The following is a 22,237-nucleotide window of genomic DNA, read 5'->3' as shown; positions in this document are numbered from 1 at the left end:
TTGCACCATGGTGCAAGGGTCCCGCGTCGGTGCTAGGTAGCCCATTGTGTTCCAGCTCAGGGGGAGAGGACAGAAATGCACCTTATCCTGTAGATGAGGCACATTTCTGCTCTTTCCCTATTGTGCGAAATGATTGAGGCCCCAGGGCCACAGTGTGAGTATTGGCAGTATGACAAATCTTAAAAACAAACATGCATTCTTTGGTAGTAATACCTTGCCAACTTCATGCAGGTGAGCATCCACACTAATTGCTAAAATGGGAAGTGGTGCAAAAAGTCTAGGTGTACTTTGATATTTTTGGTGGATAAGTAAAGACGGTTTATTTTTGAGAATACACCATATCGGAACATGCCTCAATGTTTTTATCACAAACACATGTGGAACACAAACCAGAAAATATTTTACACTAATCACAGTCTATTGGTATCTGAAGTTCTAACCACTGTGACATACTCAGTGGGAACATGGAATGCATTTTCTGACGCGCATCACCTTATTTTACATTACTTCCACGATACCAGGACAACATTTTAGATCCATATTAATTACCTGGAAGTATACAGAAGACCTCAACATGTCCTTTGTCTATTCGTCCCTCGTTGTTGGTTATGCAAAACCTATATTTTTCACTGACATAACTCCAATTACAAACACAGGAGCTCTACAGAAAAGACCCACGCCAACATCCAGGGCAAGTCCATCACATTTTTAATAAATAGATACTAAAAAAAACTAATGAATAAATATATACCGACAATTGATTAGTAATACATCACTTTAATTAATGTTTTTCTTCAAAAAATGTCTTTATTGCAGACTGTAGTTGTTTAGTGTAGTACAATGTTAGGTATAAAATAAATATGAAACATATCTTTAAAATATGAAGGCATCATAGTGAATACTCCGTACAGCAAAAATAGCGGTCGCCCAACATTGTTTCTGCAGTAAGCCTCCGATAACATATCATGTGTGGCATAGGTATGATTGAACTATTTAAAAATATTATAGTGAACACCACAACTTATTGGTATTGTGCTATTTCAGTTTGATTGCGCAGAATGCATAGGAGATCAATTTATGATTAGAAGAAAAAATCTATGTATTAAAGTAGTGATGTGATGACCCTTCCTTAGATGAGGCACTATGGAATGCTAGATGCGCACTACTGATCTGTGGTTCCCAACCTGTGGTCCGGGGACCCCTGGGGGTCCGCGAAGCCTCCTTAGGGAGTCCGTGACTCCTTACAGAATTAAATAATATTAGCAGATTAGGTCCCCATCTTCAGTAATGACATAGTGGGGGGTCCCCGTATTCCAATAATGATTCAGTGGGTTCAAGTAGTGATAAAGTGGGGGTCCACAGAAGTCAAAAAGTTGAGAACCAATCGAGAATGGGAAATAAAATAAGTTATAATACTTATTTAAAGGTTGAATAAAATGAAAGGGGCGTTGATGCATAGAGAATTAAGAATATTGAAAGTGATGGACCATGAGCACCTGCCTAAATTGAGTGAAGTGCTCGAGTCTGGCATCATTAAGAAGTTTGGTGAAGGTCTCCATCCATGAAATATGTAAATAACACATGGATATAATAGTGCATTTTACAGTACAGTTTTCAAGAATACTGGCTAAAAATCCCGAGGGTCTGAAAAAACAGAAATGGGAAATACGGAAATAATAGGTGGAGTGGCTGACAAGCCTCATCCTCTCCTGGCGAATTGAGGATCACAGTTGATTTTTCACGACTATTCCACTAATATGTTGCTAAAACACATCGGTATTATAAGCAGTAGCAGAATCTGATTACGCAAATTCACGAAGGTCGCTATTCTCAAACCTTATATTATCTTTTTCACTTTATTTTTCTTCCCTTCCTCTTACAATCAGGTATATGTTCATATTTTATGACTGGAAATCTAATTGGCAGGAGCAACGTTGAAAACACTTCACATAAATGTTACAACCACAAGCCACAGACAGCAGAGATGGACACAACCTTGAACACATACAGACTATTGGATCACACCGGTGAGGTTACACCAATCTTACATCCTCAGATACTAAACAGTATAAGGGAGACAAAACATGTAAAGATGATCAATGCCTCCATTCAAGTCATGGAATAACAACCATAACAGTAGGTGCTGTTTGCGTACCAGGAAACAAATATCCGTAATAAATGCTCAGTTTGAATTAATGTGAAATAATCTATTAATATTTCTATAAAGTGCTTTAATTTTGTCAGCATTTCGGATAATGTTGTTTGTTATTTTTAGTAAATACAATTTTGGATCTCGTATTCAATGGCATGCTCTACTGTAACACTTGGAGACATTCTGCCCTTGATAACACTGACATTTATGCCAAATGGCAGGGATTTCCAAAACTGTTGTGTCGTGGATAGGGGGGATTATGTGCACAATAGTCACTCTGTCAAGGGTTATGCGAGTACCACCATAATGGAAGGGATAGTCACAACTACATAAAAAACACCTACAATAAATCAAGGGCGTGCAATTGTTATGATTGACATAACCATAATGGAAACAACGATGTCAACTATATGTCAAGGATGAACCAAGTGTGCTCACTCTATATGAGTGATTGACTACAACTGTTCCAAATCTCTATTGGTCAAGGGATCACATGTTCACACTTTGTCCAATAAAACTAAAACTCCAAATCTATTAATTCTACCTTTACTTCATTCACATGTAACTGATTGTTTTTTCCTGCAATGTTCTCATCATCCGGCTCTTCAGGTAACATTATTGTTGCAGCTTCTACTCCAGTCATTGTCTCCATTGTTCTCCACCTGAGAAAGTCAGTCTTACACACATTACACACATGATGTTACATTTAGCAAGAACAGCATCTTCTAGCAGTTAATTCTCATGAGAAAACGTTCTCAGCTGGAAAATCACTGTTTAACTCTCTGAGACAGCCATTTATTAACCGTTAGGTGATACATCTTGACAAGAGGCCTGCCAACTAGGCCAAGACCTTCGCTAAGTTAAGGCCTACAATTAATAAAGCTATTACATGTTACATAACCCCTAAAGTGACATATTACTACATTAGCCAAACATGCGCAACATTTCATAGTATTAGACTATTGATAAGTACACTTTGTGAACATTGGCGGCCACTCATCATAATCACATTATCAAATGTGTGCATTATTTTTCTACATTATTATATTTTCTACACAAATCCATTACTCAGAATATATGCACACTCATTAATAGTTTTTATTAAAACACCTGTGCTAGCAATGAGGAGGCAGATCACTAATTCATAAATTAAAGTGATTCAGTGATGCCAAAGAATCATTTGTTGGACTATGGTTGGAGACTCCTCCCCTGACGTCCCATATACTCGTCTTGTCAACCCTAGCTCCTCACACAGTGGGAAAGGGAGGAGTCAAAAGCAGAGCATGCACCATGGACACGTCTCTTCCTCCAGTAGGGTGCAGAGCAAAATGGTTGAATCTGAAGTACATTTTCTGGAACTACACTTCATTGAGGATACGAGGACAGCACACAAGCTTGCTCAACCTGATTCCCATGTATCCTATTGGGATGGTCTTCACTCAGCCTGATGAATGACAGGAGGCATTCCAGGAAATACCAACTTGTTTTGGAGGTTGTTTAGTATACCAGGTGTGGCTCAGATCATGTTTACCTCCGATACTATACTGTTTTCTAAATATTATTGGATTCATAAAGTAATGGTAAGGCAGGGCCTTAATGTCTCAAATCAGGGACCCCACTAACAGATATCTTCAAGCAGGTGAACAAAAATATCCATGTTTTGTACATTTGTGTGATAACTAGGATTGTGTGCAATTTTCCTAAACAATAATAAAGATTGCTCTAAAGTAAGGATAGATTGTGAGGTGTATGTCAAAAGGCTACTTTGTTAGTCAAGTGCAGTAGCGATTCTGAGTAGAAAAAGTAACAAACATTGTCACAGAAGTGATATTTGAATGAGGGGAGATTAAAGTTTTGAACACATCATTCGGTAAGCTATCTTTAATGAGAAAAGGAAAGATGATTAAGTTGCGTTGTTAGAATCAAATGTCAAACCAGGATGATAGCTAGGATAAATCCATAAAACTATTAACCTATTTTGAGAATGTAATTTGTCGCAAAGGCCATACGGGTAACAGCAAGATTTTTGTTTATATGATATATCACCAAGAATTTCATGATTGGTTATGTAGACATGATTCGTGCTTGGGTATGAAGTATATTTCAAGTACTTTAAAAACAGAGGTGGGTTGCTCCAGGGAGCATAATGATCAACCCTATGGGCTCACTGTCCTATTCCAGGACTTCTTATACTGCACTAAGTCCTCTTCTTCGAATTGTTTCTAGTAATGTCCTGATTGAAGTGTTTGGTGATCACCTACTTTCTATGTCAGTTCTGAGGCCTGGAACTGTGATCTCTGTTTTTTGAGGGTTCAGGGTGGGCTACCTTCATACCTGGGTTGGAGTCACTAGGGGCTTAAAGATTTGCTGTTAGAAATGGGCTTATTGGCAGTCATCTGACTAAATAATGGATTGGTCCTAGAGTCATGTTTCAGTTTGGGAAACATGGGCCATGATTTTGCTATCTACCCCTCTCTCATGTTTAGTTCCCTGGTGAGATAAGATGGTGCTTCTAGGCTGTGGTCAATCAAAGTCTCTTAATGATGAATCATTTCCTTTTCTTTTGTTTTCTTGCTTATAGGAAGGGCTCTTGAAGATTCATTTCAATGTGAGGGCTCTAGAGGATGACATTTTCAGGCTGTCCTGGCCCATCAGTTGATGACAACCTCATATAATCTTCTTTGGTCTTCAAACATAGATGTTCTCCTAAGGATGTTGTGTTTACCTAGAGCTCCGGTTGTCATTGTCTAGTCCTGTGCTGGCTATTGGGGTTACTTCCGGCTTGGGTGTTGGCTGCCTCTGAAAGTTCTCAATTTGTAAGAACTATACTAAGAAAGATGGATAGAAAGGTAATACTGCAAATAATCAAAAGTAATATTTATTACTATGTCATAGATCTGGTATTCCTTTTTCCAAAGACAGCATGAGTTGTGACGCGGGTGTGGCCCAATTCAAAAGGAAGGTGCATCAGTTCTTTGTGTTAGTTAGATTGATAAAAGACATTAAAGGGGTTATGGTAAATGTGTAGAAAATATTAGATTACATTTTATATGGTTAAAGATGTCTGCCTCTTGGATGCAGCTATGCTTCATAGTGCAAAGACTATGACAAGGAAGACCTAGACTCAATGTCAGGTTTTAGGCCTAAATCACATTCACTGTTAAACACCTCTCTTCCTCAGTGATACTTCAAGAAGTATCCCACAGACATCATGTTAACTTAACTTAACTTAGATTGTTAGTAAGTCTTGGACCTGGTCCGTTCTGCAGAGCTATCCTAAAACCATTTGCCTTCCGCTTATTTTGCTGAGTTCATTTTTGTTGGCCTTAGGAGTCTAAGTACTTTATCACTGCTAACCAGTCCTAAATTGCTTGTGCTCTCTTCTTAAAACATGTTAGTATTTAATTACATGGCATTGGTATATTTAATTTGCTCATGAGTCCTGAGTAAAGTGCACTACATGTGCCTGTAAGTTACATGCTACTAGTGGGGTGCACCACTGATTATACCACTCACTTAAATAAGCATGTCTCAGGCCTGCCATTGCAGAGCCTGTGTGAGGAGCTTGAACCTGACACGTCAACCTGAAAAAATAAACTGTTTGGCAGACCTAAACCTTCCTTTTTAACACACATAGGTCACCAATAAGGCAGACCCTGGACAATCCTAGGGGAAGGCTACAGTAGATTTAAAAAGTTAGACATATACTTTAGATTTTACCTTTACTGGTAGTGAAAAGCTTGTACATTCATTTTTAACTACTCAAAGGCCTACTTCAACCATTAGATAACATTGGAATTGCCTTATTACAATTTATAAGTGTAATTTCCAAATGGAAAGAGATAACTGGATCATGTTTGGAATCCTAATTTAATATCCTAACTTGTGGTGAAGTTGGATTTTAAATTTCAAGTCTGAAAATGCCACTTTAAGAAAGTTGGCATATTCTTCCCTGCAGTCTGTCTTAGATCACATGGCTGGGTGTAGTTGTCAGTTGAACTTTGTGTATTCCTCCTATATAGCCACACACACACACAATGGGAGCTTAAGTGTGACTGGATGGGCCTTCACAGGCGGGATGGGAGTGAGGAGCTTGGCCCAGCCTCACTTACACCTAAATAGGCTGTGTCCTATATCAACATAAAGGACTGCTTATCCTTTGCAGTTAGTCTGGAGCTGAAGCCAAGAAGGCAGGGCATCTGTGCAATTCAAAGGGATGCCTCTAGAAGATTTTCTCCACTTCAAAGGCACACCTGTTTATATAGGAAGGACGTCAGAAGCTACCACTTCAGAACATTTCTGGATCTGTGGCTACTCTGCCAGGACGAAAGGCTAATGTGCTGTTGGAGGACTGCCACACTGCTGGACTGCACATTGATAGACTCCTCCTTTCCTGTGCTGACATGCTGCCTGCTGCCCTCTTGCTTGGGTGAGAAAGACTGAACCTACATCTCTTGAACTCAGAACGCAGAGTGAATCTAGAGGCTATTTGACTGGCCTCCTGATATGAGCCTCAGGGTCATAACAGGTTTCCAACAACCTTGCATCTGCACCTGAACACTGTCATCTGTTAGTCTACCCTGCCAAGTGGTGGCATCTATTTCTTGACCCTTGAACGTGGGCTTAAGGTGCTTCACCAGCCTCTGTGGATCCAGAGGAGCCAACACATCTCCTCTTCTGTGCAGCACAACACCAAAGTTGTACCAACACATCTGCACTGCTGCCTTATTGTATCTGTCGCAAAGACTCACATCACTTCCACAGCCCACATCACCTTTGGGCCCACCACTGCACAACGCATCCTTGGTGCACACCCTTGCACATCTCTCATCGATGGCAGTTTCAATTACAGACTTCAAATGGCAGCCTCACATCTCATTTAAAACTATACCTTGCCCCGACTGCACGCTATATCTCTGACTTAGGACTTGGCACTGCAACCCCTATTTTGAATGGATCCCTGATGTCAATGCAACAGGACCTCACAGCTTCACTGTATCTCAGGACTGTTGCATCACCTCAGCTGCACAACACATCTTCAACACGGATCCACCCAATATGCCTCAAACCAGCATTTAAGGTGGGCCTTTGTCTAGAGGAGCCCAGCAGCTGGAAAGTGATGTTTTGCAATGCAACCGATAGAGATGCCACTGTAGGAGGCTGGCCTGGCTTGTAGTGGGTACCAGAGGTACTTACACCTTGTGCCAGGTCCAGTTATCCCTTATTAGTGTAGAAGAGGTGTTTCTAGCAGCTTAGGCTGATAGAAGGTAGGTATGGCAAAGCAGCTTAGGCTGAACTAGGAGACATGTAAAGCTCCTACTATTCCAATGGTGTCATATGCACAATATCATAAGAAAACACAATACACAGAAGTACTAAAAATAAAGGTACTTTATTTTTATGACAATATGCCAAAAGTATCTCAGTGAGTACCCTCAGTATGAGGATAAGATAAATACACAAGATATATGTACACAAACCAAAATTATGCATGTAATAGCAAGAAAAGTAATGCAAGCAGTGTAACATTACAGTAGATTGCAATAGGAGCACATAGGTATGGGGCAACACAAATCATATACTCCAAAAGTGGAATGCGAACCACGAATGAACCCCAAACCTATGTAAGCTTGTAGAGGGTCGCTGGGGCTATAAGAAAACAGTGAGGGTTAGAAAAATAGCCCACGAGACCCTGAAAAGAGGGTGAAAAGTGCACCTACTACCCCCCAGAGAGCACAGAAGTCGTGATAGGGAGATTCTACAGGAAGGACAAACACCAGCAATGCAACAACAGAGGATTTCCGGACCTGAGTATCTGTAAGACAAGGAGACCAAGTCCAATAGTCGCGACTGTGTCAAGAGTGGGCAGGAACACAGGAAATGCCAGCTGAGGGTGCAAGGAAGCTGCCACCTGTTGGAAGAAGCTTAGGGGGTCATTCTGACCCTGGAGGTAAAATCCGCCAGGGCCAGCGACCGCGGGAGCACCGCCAACAGGCTGGTGGTGCTCCCTTGGGCATTCTGACCGCGGCGGTACAGCCGCGGTCAGAAACGGAAAACCGGCGGTGTACCGGCGGTTTTCCGCTGCCCTGGGGAATCCTCCATGGCGGCGCAGCTTGCTGCACCGCCATGGGGATTCCGACCCCCATACCGCCATCCTGTTCCTGGCGGTTTTGGCCGCCAGGCACAGGATGGCGGTATGGGGTGTCGTGTGGGCCCCTGCAGTGCCCATGCCAATGGAATGGGCACTGCAGGGGCCCCCTAACAGGGCCCCACCAAGATTTTCAGTGTCTGCATAGCAGACACTGAAAATCGTGACGGGTGCAACTGCACCCGTCACACCCTTTCCACTCCGCCGGCTCCATTCGGAGCCGGCATCCTCGTGGAAGGGGGTTTCCCGCTGGGCTGGCAGGCGGCCTTCTGGCGGTCGCCCGCCAGCCCAGCGGGAAACTCAGAATTACCGCGGCGGTCTTTTGACCATGCAGCGGTATTCTTACGGCGGTACTTTGGCGGGCGGCCTCTGCCGCCCGCCAAGGTCAGAATGAGGCCCTTAGAGTTCTGCAAGAAAGAAGAGAGCTAGGAACTTCTCCTTAGGAGGATGGATGTCCCACACCGCAATGAAGCGTGCAGAGGTGTTCCCATGCAGAAAGAGAGCAAACAAGCCGTGCTCGCTGCAAGGATCGCGGTGGAGGTTTTTGGGGGCTGCTGTGGCCCAGGAGGGACCAGGATGTGCCACTTGGAGGAAAAGACAGAGGGGGCGCCCAGCAACTCAGGGAGCACTCACAGAAGCAGGCAGCACTCCCGGAAGTACCTGAACAGGCACTTAGAATAAAAGTGAACCGGAGTCCACCCAAAGACACAAAAGGGAGTCCCACGACACCTGAGGACAACTCAGAAGGTTGTGCACTGCAGGAAGGAGTGTCGGGGACCCAGGCTTGGCTGTGCATGAAGGAAATTCTGGAAGAGTGCACAGGAGCCGGAGCAGCTGCAAATCATGCGGTACCCCGCAATGCAGTCTAGCGTGGGGAGGCAAGGACTTACATCCACCAAACTTGGACTGGAGAGTCACAGGACTGTGGGAGTCACTTGGACAGTATTGCTGAGTTCCAGGTACCACCCTCCTCTTTCTGAGAGGGGACCCAGAGGACCAGTGATGCAGTCTTTTGGTGCCTGCGGTTGCAGGGGGAAGATTCTGTTGACCCACGGGAGATTTCTTCAGAGCTCCTGGTGCAGAGAGATTAGGCAGACTACCCCCAGAGCATGCACCACCTGGAAACAGTCGAGAAAGCCGGCAGGATGAAGCGATACAAGGTTGCTAGTAGTCGTCTTGCTACTTTGTTGCAGTTTGGCAGGCTTCCTGAGCAGTCAGCGGTCGATCCTTTGGTAGAAGGTGAAGAGGGAGATGCAGAGGAACTCTGGTGAGCTCTTGCATTCGTTATCTGGTGATATCCCCAAAGCAGAGACCCTAAACAGCAAGAAAAGGAGGTTTGGCTACCTAGGAAGGAGGATTGGCTACCAAGAGAGGTAAGAGCCTATCAGAACGAGCCTTTGACGTCCCCTGCTGGCACTGGCCACTCAGAGCAGTCCAGTGTGCCACAGACACCTCTGTTTCCAAGATGGCAGAGGTCTGGGACACACTGGAGGAGCTCTGGGCACCTCCCCTGGGAGGTGCAGATCAGGGGAGTGGTCACTCCCCTTTCCTTTGTCCAGTTTCGCGCCAGAGCAGGGCGGTGAACCGGTTTAGACTGACTTATGCAGAGATGGGCCCCATCTGTGCCCATCAAAGCATTTCCAGAGGCTGGGGGAGGCTACTCCTCCCCAGCCTTCACACCTATTTCCAAAGGGAGAGGGTGTTACACCCTCTCTCAGAGAAAGTCCTTTGTTCTGCCGTCCTGGGCCAGGGTTGCCTGGAACCCAGGAGGGCAGAAACCTGTCTGAGGGGTTGGCAGCAGCTGCAGTGGAGACCCCAGAAAGGCAGTTTGGCAGTACCCGGGTTCTGTGCTAGAGACCCGGGGGACCATGGAATTGTCCCCCCAATGCCAGAATGGCATTCGGGTGACAATTCCATGATTTTAGACATGTTACATGGCCATGTTCGGAGTTACCATTGTGACGCTGTACATAGGTAGTGACCTATGTGCAGTGCATGCGTGTAATGGTGTCCCCGCACTCACAAAGTCCGGGGAATTTGACCTGAATGATGTAGGGGCACCTTGGATAGTGCCAGGGTGCCCACATACTAAGTAACTTTGCACCCAACCTTCACCAGGTGAAGGTTAGACATATAGGTGACTTATAAGTTATTTAAGTGCAGTGGTAAATGGCTGTGAAATAATGTGGACGTTATTTCACTCAAGCTGCAGTGGCAGACCTGTGTAAGAATTGTCAGAGCTCCCTATCGGTGACAAAAGAAATGGTGCAGCCCATACGGATCACCTGGAACCCCAATACCCTGGTACCTCATTACCGTATACTAGGGAATTATATGGGTGTACCAGTATGCCAATGTGAATTGGTAAATTTAGTCACTAGCCTGTTAGTGACAAATTTGGAAAGCAGCGAGAGCATAACCACTGAGGTTCTGGTTAGCAGAGCCTCAGTGAGATAGTTAGGCATCACACAGGGAACACATACAGGGCACATACTTATGAACACTGGGGCCCTGCCTGGCATCGTCCCAGTGACACATAGACTAAAACAACATATATACAGTGAAATTTGGGGCTAACATGCCAAGCAAGATGGTACTTTCCTACAGCCACTCACTAGACTATTGACAAGCATTAATTCTGTCACCTTTTGGGTGTTTAATTGGCATTAGTATGCCTGGAAATCTGAGACTGGCACAGCTTTCCAAACCTACTTCGGCCAATGTTTGTGAATGCTACAAAGAAATACATTTGCACCCATTTAATGGGCACTTCTTTAGGTGTAGATTTGCTATTTATTTGGTAAACCAGCCACTATATAGATTTAAGTTTCTAGTTAAAAACTCTTACTGAAATGAGATCAATGAGAGCGATCCATGCATAGCAAATGCCACATATCAAATTCCATTCCAGCAAACTACTTTGCCTGTTCCACCTGGGGCTGGTAGTCCTCCCTAGAGACTACAGACTACGGTCACATACAACACAATGGTATGGAGCCCCGGTGGTCACTTGATATATATGTATTTTTACAGGACACTCTCTTCTTTGTCTCTTCTATGAGAAGCCTTCATTGTGGAGTTGTCAAATTGGTGCATGTAGACAGGGCTCCATGCTTCCAGTCCTCACCGTTCACAACTTACCTTCTCAAGTGACTGATGGCCTAATGTACTAAGCACGAGTTTCACATAGGGATTGGCATTCAAGCAAATTAAAAGGGTGGGCCAAAGTCCAGCTAATGGTCTGGCTTGCCTCTAAGAGTCTATGCATGACTAAGTCATGAAAACATTCAGCGAGTATATAGTGCAATAAGCATGATGGAAAAATATGATACAGTATCTTTAAAATTAGAAAATGTATTAATTTAACAGGCAGAAGCATTTCACCTTAGTACATCAGATTCTATCACTGCATAGGTAGACATTTGTTAAATTTTATAGTTTTTAATCATGACCTTAGAATCTTTAATGACTTGCCCTGGAATGACAATGCCACTAATGAACTAAGAGGCAAGTCAGTAGTCGTGTAATCCCCAGACATGGCCTAAAATCTTACTATAGATGGAACAATTTTACTATAGATGGAACAATTTTATAGTCTATTAAATCAACCATAAGAGAAGCTTGTACAGCACACATCTTGAACTCAGGTGTTTAAAAGTGTTCTCTCGTGTGATAATAAAGAAAAAAGAGACTGTAAAATCAAATGTTTGACAAGTATCAAACAATTTGGACAAGTTGATTCCAGGCTATCTAGTTTCAATTTTTTAAATTCAGCCACCAGTTTATGTTCTTTAATATCTCTCTCTCTTGTCCACAATCCATTCACACTAATGAAAAAATTGCTGATGTCAAGCTTACGGGTTTACAGAGTGTGTATAGGTTTGGAACAACCTCAATGCTGGTTGTGTAGTGAAAGGCGTTTATACACGAGGAAGATATTTTTCACAGGGGAGAAAAATAGAATTTGCATTCAAGAGAAAGCATTTTTGCAAGTCCACCTGTATACCAGGCCCAATTAAGGATAAAGAAACATCTTCAAATAGACCCAGTATGCTATTCAAGAAGAGGACCCAGGAGTAGGCCTCTAAACCTGTGACTGTCGTAGTTTACTAGCAGTATTCCTAGAATAACTGCGGCGGTGCGGGAGTGCCTACGTAGGGTTTTAAATTCAGAATTTGTTCTTATTGGCAAAAACACGAAGAATATTATGAAGCTATTAAGAGTCAGTACTTAACATAATGGACGCCAGATTGTTTAAGTAATGTTTAAGTTACATATAAGGTACAGGATGTCACAATAGATTCACGTTAAAATGAAAGAAAAAAAAATATGCATTGCCTCGTTTCAATTCTTTATGTATGTGTCTAATGCTGCCAGTGCCAAAATTTATTTATTTAATATTTTACTATGATTTTACTTGAGAATTAATTTGCTGCATCCATCAAACGTATAAGTTTCCAGATAACCAGTCAAGCGTTTCGAATCTATGCAAGTTCATGAAGATATTTTAACATTGACCCGATGTGTTAGAATTCGAATGAAGTTTCAGTATTAGCCTGCTTTTTTGTGCATCAGCCTTCATCTCGTGAAGCAGTTGTTTTGTCTCATGTCAATGTTTTGTGTTGCATCAACATACATAATTGATTGGCATCACACAGTTCACTTGCAATTCAGTTACTGATACGGCACAGACTAGCGATACAGCTTCGATACGAATTTGATAGTGCCTCCAGACCCGATATACACGAAGCCAAAGCTAATACAGATTGAATCAACTCCGAAATTAATGTCTCAACCACAACCACAGCTGATACCAGGGTACAACCCTGTAGCGGGACCACCATTAGTACCTGTCCCAGGTACATTAGAACAGACCTATGGAGTTGAGGCTCCAAGAAGTCTGGGTCCGGGTCAGACACCTGCCGCTATATCGTTACCCATTACTGTTGGTCCACCAGTGCCATTATATGCACAGGGTAGAACAGGGGTGTGTGATCGGGGAGTGATGACTCAGGAGGTGATAAGAGGAGGGTCCATAGGAACTCCACAGATAATGGCCCCCGGGGAACAAGTAATTGAACAGCCAAGGCTCTTAATGGACCTTAGTCCAGTAGGAGCAACTCTCCAAGCAATGCGTCAAGCAGGATTGGGAGTTTTAACTCCCCAAACCATGAGTACGAATACCTCACATTCCCCAATGATGCATGCAGGGAACATTTCACTGCAGGGTTTTATAGTCCAACAGTTAAATGAATGGTTAGAAAAAACTTATACTTCACAGAAGACTGCAGTGGTTACAGTTGAACCAGAGAAGGAAAAACAGGATGAATACCTGAACTTTGTACGATTAGGGGCGGAAGCTGCCGAATTGGTAGAAGGGAGAATGGGAGTAAATAGATTGGAATCGTACACAGAGGCAGAACTGAGATACTTATGCCCCAAGATTACCAAGGAGGTAGGCAAAGTACATCAGAGGTTAGCGAACTTGGCAGACAAATACAATATTGATATCGGAAACACTAAGCATTTGAAAAGAAGTTACAGATTAGATTTTGACTCTAAAGATTTTGAGCATATGAGATCTTCAGGGATGAAGGCACATTTGAGAGAACTGTTGCAAAGTGCACAAATCTGGGGTGCATTGGAGAAATGGGAAGGCCGATGGGCAAAGAAAAGAGATAAGGGAAAGGGTGACAGCCCAGGGTCTAATCAAGCTAACACCTCGCCTGACTTGGAATCAGTAAAAATATTACCTATGAGAGAGACAGCTGCTGGTGTTTTAGTACATGTGCCATGGACTAGAGGAGACATTCCATCCTTTACTAATGATTATCCCAGATTGAGAGAGAAACCGATTGAGTGGTATCAACAGACAGATAGGTTTGTGAAACTTGCAAAGTGTCTTTGGGAAGACTTGAACACCTTGTTTGAGATCATTGTTCCGCCTGATTTGTGGCTCGAGTGCAAGAGAGGCGTTGATTGGCCGAGAAAAGAACCAGCAAGGGATAAGGTGACCGGAGCACCTTCAGAAGAGGTGATGAAGTATTATCATAAGGTGATTGAGTTTTTGAAACAAAAGGTGTCGCCGAAGGTGACTGACTGGCAGAAAATCGATCGGACCTCTCAAGAGGTTAAGGAGTCAATACATGCTTATTACGAGAGATTGTTAAAAGCGTTTAAACATTACAGTGGTACTGAGACTATTGAACTGAAGGACATGAACCACCTTGTGTTCAGATTTGTCGAAGGACTGAGGCCAGAAGTTAACCAAATGATTAAAAATCATTTGATTTGTTGGCAAGCTAAACCGATTGATGAGGTGTTGCAGTATGCAAAGTACTGTAGTAATGAGATTGAGTTAAAGCAGAAAAAGTTGAAGGAAAAGGTGATGGTGATGCAGATAAGGGCTGCACAGGCAGGAATACAGGGAAATGGAGTTCAACAGATGATACAACAGCAACCGCAAATGAATGGTGTGTTTCAGACCCAACCGAGGGGTCGAGGTCGAGGGTTTGTGAATCGCAGTTCAGACTTGAATACGTTTGTAATTCAAAATGATGTTCAAGGGGCGAAAAGGATGTCACCATGTCACGAGTGCGGGGGCGTGGGGCACTGGAATTGGGAGTGCCCGAATATGGTGCAGGATGGGGCAGTTCAGCAGAGCACCAATGTTGGTGCATTACAAAATTCACGAGGCCCAAAAATAAGACATCAGGACCCACATTTTCAGAACAACTTGGTACAAATGCAAGGGGTACAGCCCATGCAACAGATGCAAATGTCGCGTTTTCAGTCAATACAAATGCAACCAGTGCAGCAGCAGATTCCTATGGTGCCTAGACAGTAATGCAATTACCAATGGCTCCAATCGCACAGCAACAGGTGATGCTTCCTCAGCAGGTCACAGGCCAGGTAACAAATCAAAACAATACTGTACAAGAGTTCCCATTATGAGGTGAAAATGGCAAGAATGAAGATTGGTCAGATGACAGCTCAGACAGTGAAGAGTGCAGACTTGCAGCATCCTTAGAGGTAGACCAGAGAGGCCCATACGTCGAGGGAAAGGTGATGGAGTGTAAGGTTTCATTTCTGGTTGATACAGGAGCCACACGCTCTACAGTCAGAAGTGCGGAAGTCCCGAGATTACCACTGTCAGGACGTACCATACGAGTGGTTGGAGTAGCAAATCAGTACCTGACAAACCTGATTACAGATCCAGTGCAAGTTAAAATTGGCAACTTCCAAGGGCTACATAGATTTGTTGTATGTGATTCAAGTCCGGTATCCCTACTGGGAAGGGCATGACAAAATGCTCAATTACCTGTTCCAATGATGGAATTAAAGTACAGACAAATAGTGATGACGAGGGAGATGAAAGTCAATTTTTAGAGGAAGAAACAGGGACAAATGAAGACTACCCTCTGATTACTCTATTCCCAATGCATACCTTGATTGATCTGCCTGTCGAACTGCAAGGGACAGTAACAGAAAAGGTGTTCTTATCGAAGTGTCACAAATAATTACAGACTTTCTCAGACAAGGAGTTCTGAAAGAGGTCTTGAGCAGTCCATGCAACTCTCCCATAATGGGTTTAAAGAAGCCCTGTGGAAAAGTTCGAATTGTGCAAGACCTGAGAAAAATAAATGAAATTGTGATAAAATGTTGCCCTGTGGTGCCCAACCCAGCAGTAGTCATGTTTCAGGTCCCCTGTGATGCTGAATGGTTTACCGTAGTAGACCTGTCACAGGCTTTCTTTTCAATACCTCTGCATGAGGACAGCCAATTTTTGTTTAGTTTCAAATTCCTAGATAAGGTATACAGTTGGTGCAGAATTCCTCAAGGGTTTTCAGAGTCACCATCCATCTTCAATCAGATATTGAAAAAGGATTTGGAGCCGCTTGTGCTGCCTTTTAATTCAACTCTTGTGCAGTACATTGATGATTTGCTAATCGCATCCAAGACAAGGGACAGTTGCAAGTATGATACCATTGCATTACTAAATCATCTGGGAAAGAATGGAAATAAGGTGTCCCCCAGAAAACTACAATACTGTCAGAAGGAGGTGAAATATTTGGGACATTTGATTGAGAAGGGTTCCAGGAGAATATCAAAAGAAAGAATAACAGCTGTCAAGCAAATGAACTCTCCAATGACAAAAAGAGATGTCAGGATGTTTTTGGGAATGGTGGGCTACTGTCGCCAGTGGATACCCAACTTCTCAATCATTTCAAAGCCATTAATAAAACTGACAGGAAAGGAAATCAAGGATGAACCATATACTATAACCTTGTCAAAAGAAGAGCTCGAATCATTCATGGAATTTAAAGAATGCATGTGCAGGGCACCAGCATTGGGAATGCCAGACTATGAGAAACCTTTTCTGTTGTTTTGTCATGAACGTGATGCTTGTTCTTTGTCTGTCTTAACACAGGTCCAAGGAGATGCAAATCGCCCTGTAGCATATTTTTCAGCTACTTTGGACCCTGTCGCAGCAGCCTTACCAGGTTGATTGCGTGCAGTTGCAGCAGTTGGTCAGAGCCTTTTACAATGTGAAGGCATAGTCATGGGATACCCTCTGACAGTAATGGTTCCACATTCAGTTGAAATTCTATTGATTCGAACTAAGACTCAGCACATGACAAATGCACGTCTCACTAGGTATGAGACAGTCATACTGGGGTCACCGAATGTCACCCTTAGGAGATGCACTGTACTGAACCCGGCAACTTTACTTCCAAATGAAAATACTGAAATCAAAGATGGGGAAGAATTTGAACATGATTGTCTTGAGGTGACTGAGTTGTGCACCAAACCTCGTCCAGATATTCAGGACACTCAATTGAAAGAAAATGACTGCATCATGTTTGTTGATGGGTCCTGTCTTAGAGACTCTGCCGGAACACTGAGAGCTGGTTATGCGGTATGTACTATAATTGGCATTGTTGAAGCCTCCTGGCTCGAAAGAGTGTTTTCCGCACAAGTGGCAGAACTAATCGCCCTTACTAAGGCATGCCACGCAGCTGTAAATTTGAAAGTCACCATCTATACTGACAGCAGATATGGATTCGGAATTGTGCATGATTTTGGCCAACTTTGGTCACAGAGAGGTTTTAGGACCTCATCTGGATCTCCTGTGAAAAATGGGGAACAAATAAAAGATTTGTTGCATGCGATTCAGCTACCTCTCGAAATTGCCGTGGTGAAGTGCAGTGCTCACATTAGATCACAAGACCTTGTTTCCATGGGAAACGGTTATGCAGATCAAGTTGCAAGATTCCGTGCATTGAACTGTATATCGTTCAAAGAGCAATGGGAATTGTTACCACAAACTGAGAGTGACACATGTTTAAACCTAGCATTGCGGGTAGTTGACACACTGGATGAACTGAAAACGTTACAAAGCCGTGCAAGTAAGGAAGAAAAACGTTCTTGGCAAAGAATGCAATGTGTGCAGAGAGCTGATGATTTATAGGTTTCAGAGGAAGGAAAATTAGTTTTGCCGAACAGCCTTCTATCCCAGTTTGCCAGACTCTATCATAGGCAGGCACACCTGGGAAGGGACGCCATAATCAGGTCATTTAAAATTGATTGGTTTAACCCAAAATTCAGACATGCCGCAGAAATTACTTGTCACAGATGCGTCATCTGTCAACAGATGAATGCAGGAAAGGGAACTGTGGTAACTTTGAGCCATATTGGAAGAGCTGGAGGTCCATTTAACAAAATGCAAATGGATTTCATTGAAATGCCTGTTTGTGGAGGACTGAAGTATGTGCTGGTGATTGTGTGTGTTTTCAGTCATTGGATTGAGGCAATTCCCACACGAAGAAATGACAGCCTTACAGTAGCCAAACTACTACTCAGGGAACTGATACCAAGATTCGGGTTTCCGGTTTCTATAGAATCGGATAGGGGTAGACACTTCGACAATGAGGTGATTAAACTCCTGTGTGCTGCACTCAACATTGAACAAAAGCTGCATTGTAGCTATCGCCCTGAAGCATCAGGAGTAGTAGAGCAAATGAACAGTACTTTGAAATCGAGAATGGCAAAAATGTGTGCAGCAACTAATTTGAAGTGGCCAGATGCCTTGCCTTTAGTGCTGATGTCAATGAGAAATACCCCAGACAAGAAAACTGGACTATCCCCCCATGAAATCCTCAAGGGCAGAGCTATGAGGTTACCAGCAGTACCTGCAAATCCACTAGTGAATATTACAGATGATATGGTGTTGGATTACTGCAAAGGTTTGGCTGATGTGAATCGCTCTTTCTCTCACCAGGTGGAAGCTAAAACGTTGCCACCGATCGGAGAACCAGGCCACTCTCTTCAAGCCGGTGACAGGGTGGTTGTCAAGAAGCACGTGAGAAAATCGTGTCTAGAACCATGTTGGAAAGGGCCGTATCAAGTAATATTGATGACTACTACTGCCGTAAAGTGTGCTGGGGTTCCCAATTGGATACATGCCAGCCATACAAAAAGGGTAACGTGTCCTGTTGATGAGGAACATGAAGTTTCCGGCACAACAACTCTAGAAAGAGAAGTCTCAGAGCCAGACAAGAGTCAAGAAGGAACTGAGACTATCGGAGAGCCCTCTGAGAACAGCCTTGTCCCTCAAACAGTCAATGAGTTCGAGAGAGGTGACAGAGGCCCTCATTCCAACCCTGGCGGTCGGTGTTAAAGCGGCGGCTAACCCGCCAACAGGCTGGCGGTTAAAAAAAATGAATTCTGACCCTGGCGGAAACCGCCAACAGAGACCGCCACTTTAACACTCCGACCGCCACGGCGGGACAAACAAACAGCGCGGCGGTCACCGCCAACAGACAGGCGGGAGACATTGTACCGCCCACCCTATCACAACCCACCAATCTGCCACCTTTTCCGGGGCGGTAGCCCCGCCGATAAAAACACGGCGGAAACAGACATTTCAAACCGAAAAAACGCACACCTCCATACACCCCACGAGGAATCTGGACAGCATGGAACCCGAATTACACATCCTACCAGCTATTGTATTCCTGCTCCTCTACCAGGAGCACGAACGCCGGCGCAGAAGACAACGGTGAGTACTGCACCTACGACACAGGGGAGGGGGGAGGAGAAAATATAATGGGGACACACATACGCGACACACCAACCCCCACCCACTACAACACACACATCAATGCATAGCAATACATCTCTGTTACAACCCCCAAGCCCCCCCGAAAGAATGCAAAGACAAAAGGAATAGATCATAAACAGTCGAATATATTGGATTATTGCCTTATAAAAATATCACACATTTAAAACTAATATATACATAAATATTAAAAATCCGATAATTCTAGCTGTCATTGTCCGTGGACCACTGGGCCCAAATCACATGGGCAAGGCCCACACAAGATACCTGACACCAACGGAGAGAACACTGCAGGGGCATCAGATAGAAAAACTACAGGCACCTCAGGGGGAAGGGAAGGGGGGGCACCTCAGCCACATGAGTACACGACGCCAGATCCACGTGGGGCCTCCATGGCCACTGTCCCATCCTGGGGAGTGCAAAGCCACAGTCTCACAAGTCTCTACAGTGGGTGGGTTGCCCACTGTTCCATCCTGGGGAGTGCAAAGCCACAGTCTCACAAGTCTCTACAGTGGGTGGGTTGCCCACTGTCCCAGCCTGGGGAGTGCAAAGCCACAGTCTCACAAGTCTCTACAGTGGGTGGCTTGCCCACTGCCATATCCTGGGGAGTGCAAAGCCACAGTCTCTCAAGTCTCTACAGTGGGTGGCTTGCCCACTGCCATATCCTGGGGAGTGCAAAGCCACAGTCTCTCAAGTCTCTACAGTGGGTGGCTTGCCCACTGTCCAATCCTGGGGAGTGCAAAGCCACAGTCTCTCAAGTGGATAACAGTCTCCACTGGTACTGGAGGGGGACTAGTGCCCAGAGTGCTTCGTGCAGCCCTGCCCGACACAGATGCGGGCCTGCCCCTTCCGCCAATGGGCCAGCGGTGCTTGAGATGAAGGGCCCAGCGGAGCGGTGCTTGAGATGAAGGGCCCAGTTCAGCGGTGCTTGAGACGGCGGTGCCCAGCGGAGCGGTGCTTGAGATGAAGGGCCCAGCGGAGCGGTGCTTGAGATGAAGGGCCCAGTTCAGCGGTGCTTGAGACGGCGGTGCCCTGTTCAGCGGTGCTTGAGACGGCGGTGCCCAGTTCAGCGGTGCTTGAGACGGCGGTGCCCTGTTCAGCGGTGCTTGAGACGGCGGTGCCCAGCGGAGCGGTGCTTGAGATGAAGGGCCCAGCGGAGCGGTGCTTGAGATGAAGGGCCCAGCGGAGCGGTGCTTGAGATGAAGGGCCCAGTTCAGCGGTGCTTGAGATGAAGGGCCCAGTTCAGCGGTGCTTGAGACGGCGGTGCCCTGTTCAGCGGTGCTTGAGACGGCGGTGCCCAGCGGAGCGGTGCTTGAGATGAAGGGCCCAGCGGAGTGGTGCTTGAGATGAAGGGCCCAGCGGAGCGGTGCTTGAGATGAAGGGCCCAGTTCAACGGTGCTTGAGACGGCGGTGCCCAGCGGAGCGGTGCTTGAGATGAAGGGCCCAGCGGAGCGGTGCTTGAGATGAAGGGCCCAGCGGAGCGGTGCTTGAGATGAAGGGCCCAGTTCAACGGTGCTTGAGACGGCGGTGCCCAGCGGAGCGGTGCTTGAGATGAAGGGCCAAGCGGAGCGGTGCTTGAGATGAAGGGCCCAGTTCAGCGGTGCTTGAGACGGCGGTGCCCAGCGGAGCGGTGCTTGAGATGAAGGGCCCAGCGGAGTGGTGCTTGAGATGAAGGGCCCAGTTCAGCGGTGCTTGAGACGGCGGTGCCCTGTTCAGCGGTGCTTGAGACGGCGGTGCCCAGTTCAGCGGTGCTTGAGACGGCGGTGCCCAGCGGAGCGGTGCTTGAGATGAAGGGCCCAGCGGAGCGGTGCTTGAGATGAAGGGCCCAGTTCAGCGGTGCTTGAGACGGCGGTGCCCTGTTCAGCGGTGCTTGAGACGGCGGTGCCCAGTTCAGCGGTGCTTGATTGAAAGGGCCCAGTTCAGCGGTGCTTGTTTGAAAGGGCCCAGTTCAGCGCTTCCAGCCCAGGCATGGGTGTCACTCGCCACCTGGCATGTGGCTGGCAGGGCCTTCCTGCCCATCTGTCTGTTGGCTTGCGGGGCCCTCCTGGGCTGCCGTACCGGGCCTCTGGGTGTCCTCCTGCACACCTGGGAGGTGGCTGGTGGGGCACTCCTGGGCAGCTGGCCTGCTGCCGGACTTGTCGGGCGTGCTGCCCTTCCCACCCTTCCCTGGTGGCACCCCACTTCCAGACGGAGCCAGGGTAGGGATTTTGGTCCCTGGTGTCCGTGGCCTCTCGCACCGGGCACTGCTAACTTTTGGGTGCTTCTCCGGGGGTGGGCTGGCCGTGCCTTGGCTCCTCGCCGGAGTTGTTGCCCTTGAGGGTGGGGAACTCCACAGTCCTTGGACAACAGTCCTGATAGGTCCTGGTTTGGTGGTGGCTGAGGTGCTGATTGCAGTCTTATGAGATGGACGGGGTGGGGGAGTTGTTGGAAAGAGGTTAAGGTTGGCAAGGAAAAGCAATTTGGAAAGAAAGTGACGGTAGGTGTAGTGGGTATGGGAGTGGAGGAAGAGGATGTAGTTGTAGGAGTGTGAAGTCTGGTGTCTTTGGGTGCAGGTGCTTGGGCTGGAGGCTGTCGTGAGGTGGATGGCTGTTGGGTGGGTGGCTGCTTGCGTTTGTGTGGTTTGGAAGAGGGAGTGACAGACACACTGGGAGAGGACAAAGGGGACGTGTAAATGGTAGTGGGGGGGGTGACTGCACGTGTGCGGAGTGTTCTGGTGGGTGTGCTGGTGATGGACGTTGTGGCTGAAGATGTTGTGCATGCAAGTGTGAGTGGAGACGTCACAGGGAGGGAGGAGGGGGACACAGTGGAGGCAGTG

Source organism: Pleurodeles waltl, chromosome 6 (genome assembly GCF_031143425.1).
Source record: "Pleurodeles waltl isolate 20211129_DDA chromosome 6, aPleWal1.hap1.20221129, whole genome shotgun sequence".
In the NCBI taxonomy this organism is placed as follows: domain Eukaryota; kingdom Metazoa; phylum Chordata; class Amphibia; order Caudata; family Salamandridae; genus Pleurodeles; species Pleurodeles waltl.
The sequence above is the reverse complement of the archived record's forward strand: the minus strand, read 5'-3'. Positions refer to the sequence as shown.